This window comes from Syngnathus leptorhynchus, unplaced genomic scaffold (genome assembly GCF_054491065.1).
Source record: "Syngnathus leptorhynchus isolate UIUO unplaced genomic scaffold, UIUO_Slep HiC_scaffold_210, whole genome shotgun sequence".
Classification (NCBI taxonomy): Eukaryota; Metazoa; Chordata; class Actinopteri; order Syngnathiformes; family Syngnathidae; genus Syngnathus; species Syngnathus leptorhynchus.
In genome coordinates this window covers 80,001-97,500 of record NW_028232177.1, presented here as the reverse complement: position 1 = coordinate 97,500, position 17,500 = coordinate 80,001, and positions in this window count along the sequence as shown.

The following is a 17,500-nucleotide window of genomic DNA, read 5'->3' as shown; positions in this document are numbered from 1 at the left end:
AACCTCGAACGCGACCCTCGCGGACCCCCAAACGAGAGGAGCTGCGCCCGGCCTCGTAAGACCAGCCCTGTCCGGTGCTGAGTTTGACCCCGACGCCGCTGACCGCTGCCGCCGCCTTGCCGCTAGTGCCGCAAGGTTAGGCGAACAGGGCGGTAACTCGTGCAGTCGGTTGGACGACCTTGCGGTGGACAGGGTGGTGCGAATCCGGCGGGACGGCCCTTCGATGGAGCCCGCTGCAGGGGGACGTTCGGTGGGTTGAGCCGCGCTCGCCGCGGAACCTTCGAGCGCCGCTACTCAGCAAGTAAACGAGAGGGAGCTGCGCCCGGCCTCGTAAGACGCCTCTTCTCCGGTGCGAGCGCCCCGACGCCGCTGGCCGCCGCCGCCGCCTTGCCGCTATCCCGCCGCGCGTTTGGGGCCGGAGGGCGACCCGTAGGACGGCCACGCCGACTACACGACCGTTTGGCAGAGCGAGTGCAAGGTTAGGCGAGCTGGGCGGTAACTCGGGTTAGTCTGGGGAGACTCGCGGTGGACAGGGGGGCGCGAATCCGGCCGGGCGGCCCCATCGATTAAGCATTGGTAGGGAGCCGAGGATGAGCCGTGCGAAGTGGCCTCGGAGGCGGTCCGTGGGGGACGACGGGGGGGGACGGGCGTCGGCCCTCCGGCCCGAGCAGAGAACGTTCGGTCACCCAAGCGGGAATCTGCGCCCCGGCCCGAGTCGGACTCGGTCGGTGCGGCCCGCTGAGGCCCTCAACTATTCCCGTACGCGGGGGTCGGGAGCTGCGGCGCTGCGCCGGCGACTTACCCGCGCGAGGCACGCACTGCGTGCGGCCAGGATGCGGAGTTGGATCGGCGCTGGTTGGGAACCCTCGGGGAACGAAGGCGGACGGCGGCCAGCCGGCGCCGACGAACCCGTCGGGGAGGGGGCTGGTGGCAGGCGCGATCGGCACTATTGCTGACTGCCGGGAGGGAAGCTGCGCCCCGGCCGAGTCAGACTCAGCCGTTGCGGCCCCCCCGAGCCCGCAGCGCGTAGCGCGGAAGCCATACGCACCCCCGATGCGGAGCGACAGACGCCCCCGCGACCGCGGTTGGTCGGGAAGGCTTTTCGGATAGAGGTCGGACGGTGTGTGTGGACGGCTTCCCGTGGTGCCGCCGCTATCAAGCCGGAGGGTTTGAGAAACGACATTCGCGGAAGGACCGGCGCGGCCGGCGGACGCTCGCACGCGCGGCGCCCGACACTCAGCCGCTCGCTCGGCCTCCGTGGATCGTGGCTAGGTGGGATGGATGCCAAACCGGGTCGTCTCGGTCTCGCCGCAGTACGGTCGCGCCGGGGCCTGCGGGGCGGCGCGGGGAGCGCACGCTCACGCAGCGGCCGGGGCGCTAGAGTGCGACCCGCAGTGGGTAGGAACCGTCCACCCGACGTCGGACGAGCCGAGGCCGATGGAGGCCCTACCAAGGCGGGTCATGAGTGCCAGTCGGTCAGTTGGGTGAGGGGGTACTCGGAGGCCCACCGGGAGCAGACGGGCGACCGGGGATGGGGGGCGTACGCGGGCGGGCGCCGGGAGAAGACGGCCCGTCCGGGGTCGAATCTCGGCCTGTGTTTTCGGAGCCGGCCGGGCATCACGCTCCCTCCTTGGATGGACAACATTCGTAGTTGACACTTTGTGTCATTTTATCCGAGCGGGCGGGCGCCTCGAGAGGCGGACCGTCCGGGGCGACTCTCGGCCTGTGTTTTCGGAGCCGGCCGGGCCTCACGCTCCCTCCTTGGATGGACAACATTCGTAGTTGACACTTTGTGTCATTTTATCCGAGCGGACGGGCGCCGCGAGGCGGACCGTCCGGGGCGACTCTCGGCCTGTGTTTTCGGAGCCGGCCGGGCATCACGCTCCCTCCTTGGATGGACAACATTCGTAGTTGACACTTTGTGTCATTTTATCCGAGCAGACGGGCGCCGCGAGGCGACCGTCCGGGGCGACTCTCGGCCTGTGTTTAAGGAGCCGGCCGGGCATCACGCTCCTTCCTTGGATGGACAACATTCGTAGTTGACACTTTGTGTCATTTTATCCGAGCGGGCGGGCGCCGCGAGGCGGACCGTCCGGGGCGACTCTCGGCCTGTATTTAAGGAGCCGGCCGGGCATCACGCTCCTTCCTTGGATGGACAACATTCGCAGTTGACACTTTGTGTCATTTTATCCGAGCAGACGGGCGCCGCGAGGCGGACCGTCCGGGGCGACTCTCGGCCTGTGTTTTCGGAGCCGGCCGGGCATCACGCTCCCTCCTTGGATGGACAACATTCGTAGTTGACACTTTGTGTCATTTTATCCGAGCAGACGGGCGCCGCGAGGCGGACCGTCCGGGGCGACTCTCGGCCTGTGTTTAAGGAGCCGGCCGGGCATCACGCTCCTTCCTTGGATGGACAACATTCGCAGTTGACACTTTGTGTCATTTTATCCGAGCAGACGGGCGCCGCGAGGCGGACCGTCCGGGGCGACTCTCGGCCTGTGTTTTCGGAGCCGGCCGGGCATCACGCTCCCTCCTTGGATGGACAACATTCGTAGTTGACACTTTGTGTCATTTTATCCGAGCAGACGGGCGCCGCGAGGCGACCGTCCGGGGCGACTCTCGGCCTGTGTTTAAGGAGCCGGCCGGGCATCACGCTCCTTCCTTGGATGGACAACATTCGCAGTTGACACTTTGTGTCATTTTATCCGAGCAGACGGGCGCCGCGAGGCGGACCGTCCGGGGCGACTCTCGGCCTGTGTTTTCGGAGCCGGCCGGGCATCACGCTCCCTCCTTGGATGGACAACATTCGTAGTTGACACTTTGTGTCATTTTATCCGAGCAGACGGGCGCCGCGAGGCGACCGTCCGGGGCGACTCTCGGCCTGTGTTTAAGGAGCCGGCCGGGCATCACGCTCCTTCCTTGGATGGACAACATTCGTAGTTGACACTTTGTGTCATTTTATCCGAGCGGGCGGGCGCCGCGAGGCGGACCGTCCGGGGCGACTCTCGGCCTGTATTTAAGGAGCCGGCCGGGCATCACGCTCCTTCCTTGGATGGACAACATTCGCAGTTGACACTTTGTGTCATTTTATCCGAGCAGACGGGCGCCGCGAGGCGGACCGTCCGGGGCGACTCTCGGCCTGTGTTTTCGGAGCCGGCCGGGCATCACGCTCCCTCCTTGGATGGACAACATTCGTAGTTGACACTTTGTGTCATTTTATCCGAGCAGACGGGCGCCGCGAGGCGGACCGTCCGGGGCGACTCTCGGCCTGTGTTTAAGGAGCCGGCCGGGCATCACGCTCCTTCCTTGGATGGACAACATTCGCAGTTGACACTTTGTGTCATTTTATCCGAGCAGACGGGCGCCGCGAGGCGGACCGTCCGGGGCGACTCTCGGCCTGTGTTTTCGGAGCCGGCCGGGCATCACGCTCCCTCCTTGGATGGACAACATTCGTAGTTGACACTTTGTGTCATTTTATCCGAGCAGACGGGCGCCGCGAGGCGACCGTCCGGGGCGACTCTCGGCCTGTGTTTAAGGAGCCGGCCGGGCATCACGCTCCTTCCTTGGATGGACAACATTCGTAGTTGACACTTTGTGTCATTTTATCCGAGCGGGCGGGCGCCGCGAGGCGGACCGTCCGGGGCGACTCTCGGCCTGTGTTTAAGGAGCCGGCCGGGCATCACGCTCCTTCCTTGGATGGACAACATTCGCAGTTGACACTTTGTGTCATTTTATCCGAGCAGACGGGCGCCGCGAGGCGGACCGTCCGGGGCGACTCTCGGCCTGTGTTTTCGGAGCCGGCCGGGCATCACGCTCCCTCCTTGGATGGACAACATTCGTAGTTGACACTTTGTGTCATTTTATCCGAGCAGACGGGCGCCGCGAGGCGGACCGTCCGGGGCGACTCTCGGCCTGTGTTTAAGGAGCCGGCCGGGCATCACGCTCCTTCCTTGGATGGACAACATTCGCAGTTGACACTTTGTGTCATTTTGTTCGGCCTGTGTTTAAGGAGGCGGCCGTCCTCCACTCGGTCCGTGTTTAAGGAGCGACACTCGCGCTCCGGTTCGGCCTGTATTTAGGGAGGCGGCCGTCCTCCGCTTGGTCTGTGTTAAGGGCGACACTCGGTCCATGTTTGAGGAGCCTGGCCCTGACGCTCCTCTCCGGCCTGTGTTTAAGGAGGCGGCCGTCCTCCCCTTGGTCTGTGTTAAGGGCGACACTCGGTCCATGTTTGAGGAGCCTGGCCCTGACGCTCCTCTCCGGCCTGTGTTTAAGGAGGCGGCCGTCCTCCCCTTGGTCTGTGTTAAGGGCGACACTCGGTCCATGTTTGAGGAGCCTGGCCCTGACGCTCCTCTCCGGCCTGTGTTTAGGGAGGCGGCCGTCCTCCCCTTGGTCTGTGTTAAGGGCGACACTCTGTCCATGTTTGAGGAGCCTGGCCCTGACGCTCCTCTCCGGCCTGTGTTTAAGGAGGCGGCCGTCCTCCCCTTGGTCTGTGTTAAGGGCGACACTCGGTCCATGTTTGAGGAGCCTGGCCCTGACGCTCCTCTCCGGCCTGTGTTTAAGGAGGCGGCCGTCCTCCCCTTGGTCTGTGTTAAGGGCGACACTCGGTCCATGTTTGAGGAGCCTGGCCCTGACGCTCCTCTCCGGCCTGTGTTTAAGGAGGCGGCCGTCCTCCCCTTGGTCTGTGTTAAGGGCGACACTCGGTCCATGTTTGAGGAGCCTGGCCCTGACGCTCCTCTCCGGCCTGTGTTTAAGGAGGCGGCCGTCCTCCCCTTGGTCTGTGTTAAGGGCGACACTCGGTCCATGTTTGAGGAGCCTGGCCCTGACGCTCCTCTCCGGCCTGTGTTTAAGGAGGCGGCCGTCCTCCCCTTGGTCTGTGTTAAGGGCGACACTCGGTCCATGTTTGAGGAGCCTGGCCCTGACGCTCCTCTCCGGCCTGTGTTTAAGGAGGCGGCCGTCCTCCCCTTGGTCTGTGTTAAGGGCGACACTCGGTCCATGTTTGAGGAGCCTGGCCCTGACGCTCCTCTCCGGCCTGTGTTTAAGGAGGCGGCCGTCCTCCCCTTGGTCTGTGTTAAGGGCGACACTCGGTCCATGTTTGAGGAGCCTGGCCCTGACGCTCCTCTCCGGCCTGTGTTTAAGGAGGCGGCCGTCCTCCACTTCCTTCCATGCACCACCACATTCGCAGTTGACACTTTGCCATTTTTTCAGAGAGGTGACACTTAGTCGTTTTTTCGAAAGTTGACACTTAGTCGTTTTTTCGAAAGTTGACACTTTGCCGTTTTTTCAGAGAGGTGACACTTAGCCGTTTTTTCGAAAGTTGACACTTAGCCGTTTTTTCGAAAGTTGACACTTAGCCGTTTTTTCGAAAGTTGACACTTAGTCACTTTTTCGCCACAGTGACACCTCCAGCGCGTGCCACGGCGCTTTTCAGGTCTTCTATCCGACCTTGTGCTGTCGAGGACGGCGTGTCCGACGCCGTGGGGAGACCAGCACCATCTCCTCCATATTCGTAAACGGGGTGCTTTGGAAAACGGGGGGAAAGTCGATGAGTACACTGACTACTGGGACCATTTCATTGTACTCTGGCGCACCTGAAGACCAAAAAAGGTACTGCACCTTAGCCCGGGTACCTCACCCCCTGGTACCTCGAGGAGAACTTAGAAAAATTTCGACAAATTTTTGGTGAGCTCCAGGGAGAGAGGCTGATTTTTCGCTTTTTGAGGCCGACCGCCGAACCGGCGCGGGGCGGACTCACAAGCCCCGCAGAGCCGTGGGCACTTAGTCGTTTTTTCAGAGAGGCGACACTTAGTCGTTTTTTCAGAGGCGACACTTAGTCGTTTTTTCGAAAGTTGACACTTAGCCGTTTTTTCGAAAGTCGACACTTAGCCGTTTTTTTGGAAAGTTGACACTTAGTCGTTTTTTCGAAAGTTGACACTTAGTCGTTTTTTCGCCACAATTGGCTCTGAGCTCCAGGGGGAGAGCCTGGTTTTGCCTTATTTCAGGCCGGCTGGGGAACCGGCGCGGGTCGGATGCACGAGCCCGGCAGAGCCGTGGGCACTTAGAAAATTTTCGCCGATTAAGCTGGGACCTCCAGGCGGAGACCGGCATTCCTCGTCCTCGGGGTTCGACCCAGGAACCGGCGCTGGGCAGACGCCGTAGCCACGCAGAGCCGTGGGCACTTAGAAAATATTCGCCAAGTTGGCTCTGAGCTCCAGGCGGAGAGGCTGGTTTTGCCTTATATCAGGCCGGCTGGGGAACCGGCGCGGGTCGGATGCACGAGCCCGCAGAGCCGTGGGCACTTTGCCATTTTCTCAGAGTCGACACTTAGTCGTTTTTTCAGAGAGGCGACACTCTGTCGTTTTTTCGAAAGTTGACACTTTGCCGTTTTTTCAGAGAGGCGACACTTAGCCGTTTTTTCAGAGATGTGACACTTAGCCGTTTTTTCAGAGATGTGACACTTAGCCGTTTTTTCAGAGATGTGACACTTTGCCGTTTTTTCGAAAGTTGACACTTAGCCGTTTTTTCGAAAGTCGACACTTAGCCGTTTTTTCAGAGATGTGACACTTTGCCGTTTTTTCGAAAGTTGACACTTAGCCGTTTTTTCGAAAGTTGACACTTAGTCGTTTTTTCACAGATGTGACACTTAGAAACTTTTTGCCAAGTTGGCTGTGAGCTCCAGGAGGAGACCGTTATTTTTCGTCATTCGAGGCCGACTGCGGAACCGGCGCTGGGCGGACGCCAAAGCTCGGCAGGGCCGTGGGCACTTAGAAACTTTTTGCCAAGTTGGCTGTGAGCTCCAGGAGGAGACCGTTATTTTTCGTCATTCGAGGCCGACTGCGGAACCGGCGCTGGGCGGACGCCAAAGCTCGGCAGGGCCGTGGGCACTTAGAAACTTTTTGCCAAGTTGGCTGTGAGCTCCAGGAGGAGACCGTCATTTTTCGTCATTCGAGGCCGACTGCGGCACCGGCGCTGAGCGGACGCCAAAGCTCGGCAGGGCCGTGGGCACTTAGAAACTTTTTGCCAAGTTGGCTGTGAGCTCCAGGAGGAGACCGTTATTTTTCGTCATTCGAGGCCGACTGCGGAACCGGCGCTGGGCGGACGCCAAAGCTCGGCAGGGCCGTGGGCACTTAGAAACTTTTTGCCAAGTTGGCTGTGAGCTCCAGGAGGAGACCGTCATTTTTCGTCATTCGAGGCCGACTGCGGAACCGGCGCTGGGCGGATGCCAAAGCTCGGCAGGGCCGTGGGCACTTAGAAACTTTTTGCCAAGTTGGCTGTGAGCTCCAGGAGGAGACCGTTATTTTTCGTCATTCGAGGCCGACTGCGGAACCGGCGCTGGGCGGACGCCAAAGCTCGGCAGGGCCGTGGGCACTTAGAAACTTTTTGCCAAGTTGGCTGTGAGCTCCAGGAGGAGACCGTTATTTTTCGTCATTCGAGGCCGACTGCGGAACCGGCGCTGGGCGGATGCCAAAGCTCGGCAGGGCCGTGGGCACTTAGAAACTTTTTGCCAAGTTGGCTGTGAGCTCCAGGAGGAGACCGTCATTTTTCGTCATTCGAGGCCGACTGCGGCACCGGCGCTGAGCGGACGCCAAAGCTCGGCAGGGCCGTGGGCACTTAGAAACTTTTTGCCAAGTTGGCTGTGAGCTCCAGGAGGAGACCGTTATTTTTCGTCATTCGAGGCCGACTGCGGAACCGGCGCTGGGCGGACGCCAAAGCTCGGCAGGGCCGTGGGCACTTAGAAACTTTTTGCCAAGTTGGCTGTGAGCTCCAGGAGGAGACCGTTATTTTTCGTCATTCGAGGCCGACTGCGGAACCGGCGCTGGGCGGACGCCAAAGCTCGGCAGGGCCGTGGGCACTTAGAAACTTTTTGCCAAGTTGGCTGTGAGCTCCAGGAGGAGACCGTCATTTTTCGTCATTCGAGGCCGACTGCGGAACCGGCGCTGAGCGGACGCCAAAGCTCGGCAGGGCCGTGGGCACTTAGAAACTTTTTGCCAAGTTGGCTGTGAGCTCCAGGAGGAGACCGTTATTTTTCGTCATTCGAGGCCGACTGCGGAACCGGCGCTGGGCGGACGCCAAAGCTCGGCAGGGCCGTGGGCACTTAGAAACTTTTTGCCAAGTTGGCTGTGAGCTCCAGGAGGAGACCGTTATTTTTCGTCATTCGAGGCCGACTGCGGAACCGGCGCTGGGCGGACGCCAAAGCTCGGCAGGGCCGTGGGCACTTAGAAACTTTTTGCCAAGTTGGCTGTGAGCTCCAGGAGGAGACCGTTATTTTTCGTCATTCGAGGCCGACTGCGGAACCGGCGCTGGGCGGACGCCAAAGCTCGGCAGGGCCGTGGGCACTTAGAAACTTTTTGCCAAGTTGGCTGTGAGCTCCAGGAGGAGACCGTCATTTTTCGTCATTCGAGGCCGACTGCGGCACCGGCGCTGAGCGGACGCCAAAGCTCGGCAGGGCCGTGGGCACTTAGAAACTTTTTGCCAAGTTGGCTGTGAGCTCCAGGAGGAGACCGTTATTTTTCGTCATTCGAGGCCGACTGCGGAACCGGCGCTGGGCGGACGCCAAAGCTCGGCAGGGCCGTGGGCACTTAGAAACTTTTTGCCAAGTTGGCTGTGAGCTCCAGGAGGAGACCGTCATTTTTCGTCATTCGAGGCCGACTGCGGCACCGGCGCTGAGCGGACGCCAAAGCTCGGCAGGGCCGTGGGCACTTAGAAACTTTTTGCCAAGTTGGCTGTGAGCTCCAGGAGGAGACCGTTATTTTTCGTCATTCGAGGCCGACTGCGGAACCGGCGCTGGGCGGACGCCAAAGCTCGGCAGGGCCGTGGGCACTTAGAAACTTTTTGCCAAGTTGGCTGTGAGCTCCAGGAGGAGACCGTCATTTTTCGTCATTCGAGGCCGACTGCGGAACCGGCGCTGGGCGGATGCCAAAGCTCGGCAGGGCCGTGGGCACTTAGAAACTTTTTGCCAAGTTGGCTGTGAGCTCCAGGAGGAGACCGTTATTTTTCGTCATTCGAGGCCGACTGCGGAACCGGCGCTGGGCGGACGCCAAAGCTCGGCAGGGCCGTGGGCACTTAGAAACTTTTTGCCAAGTTGGCTGTGAGCTCCAGGAGGAGACCGTTATTTTTCGTCATTCGAGGCCGACTGCGGAACCGGCGCTGAGCGGACGCCAAAGCTCGGCAGGGCCGTGGGCACTTAGAAACTTTTTGCCAAGTTGGCTGTGAGCTCCAGGAGGAGACCGTTATTTTTCGTCATTCGAGGCCGACTGCGGAACCGGCGCTGGGCGGACGCCAAAGCTCGGCAGGGCCGTGGGCACTTAGAAACTTTTTGCCAAGTTGGCTGTGAGCTCCAGGAGGAGACCGTTATTTTTCGTCATTCGAGGCCGACTGCGGAACCGGCGCTGGGCGGACGCCAAAGCTCGGCAGGGCCGTGGGCACTTAGAAACTTTTTGCCAAGTTGGCTGTGAGCTCCAGGAGGAGACCGTTATTTTTCGTCATTCGAGGCCGGCTGCAGAACCGGCGCGGGTCGGATGCACGAGCCCGCAGAGCCGTGGGCACTTTGCCACTTTTTCGCCACAATTGGCTGTGAGCTCCAGGAGGAGACCGTTATTTTTCGTCATTCTAGGCCGGTTGCAGAACCGGCGCGGCTCGGATGCACGAGCCCGCAGAGCCGTGGGCACTTAGAAAATTTTCAGAGAGGCGACACTTTGCCATTTTTTCAGAGAGGTGACACTTAGTCGTTTTTTCGAAAGTTGACACTTAGCCGTTTTTTCGAAAGTTGACACTTAGTCGTTTTTTCGAAAGTTGACACTTAGTCGTTTTTTCGCCAAAGTGCCCACCTCCAGCGCGTGCCACGGCGCTTTCCAGGTCTTCTATCCGACCTTGTGCTGTCGAGGACGGCGTGTCCGACGCCGTGGGGAGACCAGCACCATCTCCTCCATACTCGTAAACGAGGTGCTTTGGAAAACGGGGGGAAAGTCGATGAGTACACTGACTACTGGGACCATTTCATTGTACTCTGGCGCACCTGAAGACCAAAAAAGGTACTGCACCTTAGCCCGGGTACCTCACCCCCTGGTACCTCGAGGAGAACTTAGAAAAATTTCGACAAATTTTTGGTGAGCTCCAGGGAGAGAGGCTGATTTTTTGCTTTTTGAGGCCGACCGCCGAACCGGCGCGGGGCGGACTCACAAGCCCCGCAGAGCCGTGGGCACTTAGTCGTTTTTTCGAAAGTTGACACTTAGCCGTTTTTTCGAAAGTTGACACTTAGCCGTTTTTTCGAAAGTCGACACTTAGCCGTTTTTTCGAAAGTTGACACTTAGTCGTTTTTTCGCCGATTTTGCTGGGACCTCCAGGCGAGGACCGGCGTTTTTCGTCTTCCGGGTCCGACCCGGGAACCAGCGCCGAGCGGACACATTCGCTCGCTAGTGCCGTTGGCACTTAGAAAATTTTTCGTTTGTCATGAGCTCCGGGCGAGGACCGGCGTTTTTCGTCTTCCGGGTTCGACCCGGGAACCAGCGCCGAGCGGACACATTCGCTCGCTAGTGCCGTTGGCACTTAGAAAATTTTTCGTTTGTCATGAGCTCCGGGCGAGGACCGGCGTTTTTCGTCTTCCGGGTTCGACCCGGGAACCAGCGCCGAGTGGACACATTCGCTCGCTAGTGCCGTTGGCACTTAGAAAATTTTTCGTTTGTCATGAGCTCCGGGCGGAGACCGGCGTTTTTCGTCTTCCGGGTTCGACCCGGGAACCAGCGCCGAGCGGACACATTCGCTCGCTAGTGCCGTTGGCACTTAGAAAAGTTTTCGTTTGTCATGAGCTCCGGGCGGAGACCGGCGTTTTTCGTCTTCCGGGTTCGACCCGGGAACCAGCGCCGAGCGGACACATTCGCTCGCAAGTGCCGTTGGCACTTAGAAAATTTTTCGTTTGTCATGAGCTCCGGGCGGAGACCGGCGTTTTTCGTCTTCCGGGTTCGACCCGGTAACCAGCGCCGAGCGGACACATTCGCTCGCTAGTGCCGTTGGCACTTAGAAAATTTTTCGTTTGTCATGAGCTCCGGGCGGAGAGCGGCGTTTTTCGTCTTCCGGGTTCGACCCGGGAACCAGCGCCGAGCGGACACATTCGCTCGCTAGTGCCGTTGGCACTTAGAAAATTTTTCGTTTGTCATGAGCTCCGGGCGGAGAGCGGCGTTTTTCGTCTTCCGGGTTCGACCCGGGAACCAGCGCCGAGCGGACACATTCGCTCGCTAGTGCCGTTGGCACTTAGAAAATTTTTCGTTTGTCATGAGCTCCGGGCGGAGACCGGCGTTTTTCGTCTTCCGGGTTCGACCCGGGAACCAGCGCCGAGCGGACACATTCGCTCGCAAGTGCCGTTGGCACTTAGAAAATTTTTCGTTTGTCATGAGCTCCGGGCGGAGACCGGCATTTTTCGTCATTCGAGGCCGACGGGGGAACCAGCCGGAGCGGACACGTTTGCTCGGAAGAGCCGTTGGCACTTAGAAAAAATTCCGTGTCTCGTGAGCTCCAGGGGGGACAGGCTGGTTTTATTCATCCGTAGCCGACATGGGAACCAGCGCGGAGCGGATTGGTGTTGCGCTGGCATATACCTCATCTCTCTCAGGAGTCCCCCCCTTATACGTGCCGATGGTGTTTTGGAAAACGGGGGGTAACTGGATGAGTACACTGACTAGGGGGACCAGTACACTAGCGAGTGGGACCAGTACACTGACTAGTGGGACCAACACACTATGAGCGCCTGGTACCTAAAATGGAAGTATAGAGGCCGAATTTCGGGCAAGATCACGCCGTGTTAGGCTTCCAGGACCTCGGCTAAGCAATTTTAACGGGTCGCCCGGTTCTTTTTTGATCCAGCCCGGTTCTTTTTTTTATCCAGCCCGGTTCTTTTTACACTTCCAGCTGGAGCTCGGGAGCGGCTTTTTGCACAAGATCACGCCGTGTTAGGCTTCCAGGACCTCGGCTAAGCAATTTTAACGGGTCCCCCGGTTCTTTTTTGATCCAGCCCGGTTCTTTTTTTTATCCAGCCTGGTTCTTTTTACACTTCCAGCTGGAGCTCGGGAGCGGCTTTTTGCACAAGATCACGCCGTGTTAGGCTTCCAGGACCTCGGCTAAGCAATTTTAACGGGTCGCCCGGTTCTTTTTTGATCCAGCCCGGTTCTTTTTTTTATCCAGCCTGGTTCTTTTTACACTTCCAGCTGGAGCTCGGGAGCGGCTTTTTGCACAAGATCACGCCGTGTTAGGCTTCCAGGACCTCGGCTAAGCAATTTTAACGGGTCGCCCGGTTCTTTTTTGATCCAGCCCGGTTCTTTTTTTTATCCAGCCCGGTTCTTTTTACACTTCCAGCTGGAGCTCGGGAGCGGCTTTTTGCACAAGATCACGCCGTGTTAGGCTTCCAGGACCTCGGCTAAGCAATTTTAACGGGTCGCCCGGTTCTTTTTTGATCCAGCCCGGTTCTTTTTTTTATCCAGCCTGGTTCTTTTTACACTTCCAGCTGGAGCTCGGGAGCGGCTTTTTGCACAAGAACACGCCGTGTTAGGCTTCCAGGACCTCGGCTAAGCAATTTTAACGGGTCGCCCGGTTCTTTTTTGATCCAGCCCGGTTCTTTTTTTTATCCAGCCTGGTTCTTTTTACACTTCCAGCTGGAGCTCGGCAGCGGCTATTTGCACAAGATCACGCCGGGTTAGGCTTCCAGGACCTCGGCTAAGCAATTTTAACGGGTCGCCCGGTTCTTTTTTGATCCAGCCCGGTTCTTTTTTTTATCCAGCCCGGTTCTTTTCACACTTCCAGCTGGAGCTCGGGAGCGGCTTTTTGCACAAGATCACGCCGTGTTAGGCTTCCAGGACCTCGGCTAAGCAATTTTAACGGGTCGCCCGGTTCTTTTTTGATCCAGCCCGGTTCTTTTTTTTATCCAGCCCGGTTCTTTTCACACTTCCAGCTGGAGCTCGGCAGCGGCTATTTGCACAAGATCACGCCGGGTTAGGCTTCCAGGACCTCGGCTAAGCAATTTTAACGGGTCGCCCGGTTCTTTTTTGATCCAGCCCGGTTCTTTTTTTTATCCAGCCCGGTTCTTTTCACACTTCCAGCTGGAGCTCGGCAGCGGCTATTTGCACAAGATCACGCCGGGTTAGGCTTCCAGGACCTCGGCTAAGCAATTTTAACGGGTCGCCCGGTTCTTTTTTGATCCAGCCCGGTTCTTTTTTTTATCCAGCCTGGTTCTTTTTACACTTCCAGCTGGAGCTCGGGAGCGGCTTTTTGCACAAGATCACGCCGTGTTAGGCTTCCAGGACCTCGGCTAAGCAATTTTAACGGGTCGCCCGGTTCTTTTTTTGATCCAGCCCGGTTCTTTTTTTATCCAGCCCGGTTCTTTTTACACTTCCAGCTGGAGCTCAGCAGCGGCTTTTTGCACAAGATCACGCCGGGTTAGGCTTCCAGGACCTCGGCTAAGCAATTTTAACGGGTCGCCCGGTTCTTTTTTTGATCCAGCCCGGTTCTTTTTTTATCCAGCCCGGTTCTTTTTACACTTCCAGCTGGAGCTCGGGAGCGGCTTTTTGCACAAGATCACGCCGTGTTAGGCTTCCAGGACCTCGGCTAAGCAATTTTAATGGGCCGCCCGGTTCTTTTTTGATCCAGCCCGGTTCTTTTTTTATCCAGCCCGGTTCTTTTTACACTTCCAGCTGGAGCTCGGGAGCGGCTTTTTGCACAAGATCACGCCGTGTTAGGCTTCCAGGACCTCGGCTAAGCAATTTTAATGGGCCGCCCGGTTCTTTTTTGATCCAGCCCGGTTCTTTTTTTATCCAGCCCGGTTCTTTTTACACTTCCAGCTGGAGCTCGGGAGCGGCTTTTTGCACAAGATCACGCCGTGTTAGGCTTCCAGGACCTCGGCTAAGCAATTTTAACGGGTCGCCCGGTTCTTTTTTGATCCAGCCCGGTTCTTTTTTTTATCCAGCCTGGTTCTTTTTACACTTCCAGCTGGAGCTCGGGAGCGGCTTTTTGCACAAGAACACGCCGTGTTAGGCTTCCAGGACCTCGGCTAAGCAATTTTAACGGGTCGCCCGGTTCTTTTTTGATCCAGCCCGGTTCTTTTTCCACTTCCAGCTGGAGCTCAGCAGCGGCTTTTTGCACAAGATCACGCCGGGTTAGGCTTCCAGGACCTCGGCTAAGCACTTCTAACGGGTCGCCCGGTTCTTTTTTTGAACCAGCCCGGTTCTTTTTACACTTCCAGCTGGAGCTCAGCAGCGGCTTTTTGCACAAGATCACGCCGGGTTAGGGTTCCAGGACCTCGGCTAAGCAATTTTAACGGGCCGCCCGGTTCTTTTTTTGATCCAGCCCGGTTCTTTTTACACTTCCAGCTGGAGCTCAGCAGCGGCTTTTTGCACAAGATCACGCCGGGTTAGGCTTCCAGGACCTCGGCTAAGCACTTCTAACGGGCCCTGGTCCACCCCTGCCAGCGCATTTCAAAACTTGGCATTAATTTCGACCTAAGAGACGAAGTCTGATTTTTTTCTACCACTTGGGCGGCCTTTTTGCACCCAGAACACCCGCACCGGCACCATAAATTCGAAGGGTGCCGAGTGCGTCGGCGCAGATTCTGCGACGGAGTGACACTTCCCTCTTGTGGACATTCGGCGGTAGGTGAAATGCGCACTCGGTCTTCTCTTTTCTTTTCCTTCCAGTGAAACTTTGGCAACATTCTGCGAGCTGCTGGCTTCCAGAACCTCGGCCAAGCAGGTGGAGGATTTTTTTCCACTTCCAGCTGGAGGTGAGGAGGGACTTTTTGGGCAAGATCACGCCGACTTAGCAAGCAAGGTGGAAGTGCCAGCATGCTCCGTGGCTGGAAGTGTGGATGTGCCAGCACCCTCCCTGCCTATGGAAGTGTGGAGCTCCAGCACCCTCCCTGCCTATGGAAGTGTGGAGCTCCAGCACCCTCCCTGCCTATGGAAGTGTGGAGCTCCAGCACCCTCCCTGCCTATGGAAGTGTGGAGCTCCAGCACCCTCCCTGCCTATGGAAGTGTGGAGCTCCAGCACCCTCCCTGCCTATGGAAGTGTGGAGCTCCAGCACCCTCCCTGCCTATGGAAGTGTGGAGCTCCAGCACCCTCCCTGCCTATGGAAGTGTGGAGCTCCAGCACCCTCCCTGCCTATGGAAGTGTGGAGCTCCAGCACCCTCCCTGCCTATGGAAGTGTGGAGCTCCAGCACCCTCCCTGCCTATGGAAGTGTGGAGCTCCAGCACCCTCCCTGCCTATGGAAGTGTGGAGCTCCAGCACCCTCCCTGCCTATGGAAGTGTGGAGCTCCAGCACCCTCCCTGCCTATGGAAGTGTGGAGCTCCAGCACCCTCCCTGCCTATGGAAGAGCCACCTCCGCGGGCATGCTGCTCAACCACGCCGGCCCAGAGTTCCAGCCGCTCGGCTACACTCTCTCACAAGCCCCGCCTGGAGCTCCCCAGCCCGCCCCTGGTACCTCAACTACCGAGGCCAGCCGCTCGACCAGGCCGGCCCAGAGTTCCAGCCGCTCGGCTTCACTCTCTCACAAGCCCCGCCTGGAGCTCCCCAGCCCGCCCCTGGTACCTCAACTACCGAGGCCAGCCGCTCGACCACGCCGGCGCAGAGTTCCAGCCGCTCGGATAAGCTCTGCCACTCTCCCGCTAAGCAGCCACCGGTAACGGGGAAATGTCGCCGCCTTGTGGACACGCCCTTGTAAATGAATGGGCTTTCGCACTTAGTGCAATTTTCGCCAGCTCCGTGGCTGCAAGTATGGAGCTATGGAGCCACCAGCCAGGCTGGAGCTCTGGAGCTCTGGAAGTATGGAGCTCTGGAGCTATGGAGCTATGGAGCTATGGAGCTATGGAGCTATGGAGCTATGGAGCTATGGAGCTCTGGGGCTATGGAGCTATGGAGCTATGGAGCTATGGAAGTATGGAGCTATGGAGCTATGGAGCTATGGAAGTATGGAAGTATGGAGCTATGGAGCTATGGAAGTACGGAGCTATGGAGCTATGGAAGTATGGAAGTATGGTAGTATGGAGCTATGGAGCTATGGAGCTATGGAGCTCTGGAGCTCTGGAGCTATGGAGCTATGGAAGTAGGGAGCTATGGAGCTATGGATGTATGGAGCTATGGAGCCACCAGCCAGCCAGGCTGGAGCTATGGAAGTATGGAGCCATGGAGCTCCGGAGCTATGGAAGTATGGAGCTATGGAGCTCTGGTGCTATGGAGCTATGGAGCTCTGGTGCTATGGAGCTATGGAGCTCTGGTGCTATGGAGCTATGGAGCTCTGGTGCTATGGAGCTATGGAGCTCTGGTGCTATGGAGCTATGGAGCTCTGGTGCTATGGAGCTATGGAGCTCTGGTGCTATGGAGCTATGGAGCTCTGGTGCTATGGAGCTATGGAGCTCTGGTGCTATGGAGCCACCAGCCAGCACCCTCCGTGGCTGGATCAATGGAAGTGTTTTAGGTACCAGGCAGCCAAAGGGCCGGGGCCTCACGCTCGACCACGCCGGCGCAGAGTTCCAGCCGCTCGGATAAGCTCTGTCACTCACCCGCCGCGCAGCCACCGGTAACGGGGAAATGTCGCCGCCTGGCGGACACGCCCTTGTAAATGAATGGGCTTTCGCACTTAGTGCAATTTTCGCCAACTCTCTGACTGGAGCTATGGAAGTATGGAGCTATGGAGCCACCAGCCACCCAGGCTGGAGCTATGGAGCTATGGAGCTCTGGTGCTATGGAGCTATGGAGCTCTGGTGCTATGGAGCTCTGGAGCTCTGGTGCTATGGAGCTATGGAGCTATGGAGCTCTGGAAGTATGGAGCTCTGGTGCTATGGAGCTATGGAGCTCTGGTGCTATGGAGCTATGGAGCTCTGGTGCTATGGAGCTATGGAGCTCTGGTGCTATGGAGCTATGGAGCTCTGGTGCTATGGAGCTATGGAGCTATGGAGCTCTGGAAGTATGGAGCTCTGGTGCTATGGAGCTATGGAGCTCTGGTGCTATGGAGCTATGGAGCTCTGGTGCTATGGAGCTATGGAGCTCTGGTGCTATGGAGCTATGGAGCTCTGGTTCTATGGAGCTATGGAGCTATGGAGCCACCAGCCAGCACCCTCCGTGGCTGGATCAATGGAAGTGTTTTAGGTACCAGGCAGCCAAAGGGCCGAGGCCTCACGCTCGACCACGCCGGCGCAGAGTTCCAGCCGCTCGGATAAGCTCTGTCACTCACCCGCCGCGCAGCCACCGGTAAAGGGGAAATGTCGCCGCCTTGTGGACACGCCGTTGTAAATGAATGGGCTTTCGCACTTAGTGCAATTTTAGCCAACTCTCTGACTGGAGCTATGGAAGTATGGAGCTATGGAGCCACCAGCCACCCAGGCTGGAGCTATGGAGCTATGGAGCTCTGGTGCTATGGAGCTATGGAGCTCTGGTGCTATGGAGCTCTGGAGCTCTGGTGCTATGGAGCTATGGAGCTATGGAGCTCTGGAAGTATGGAGCTCTGGTGCTATGGAGCTATGGAGCTC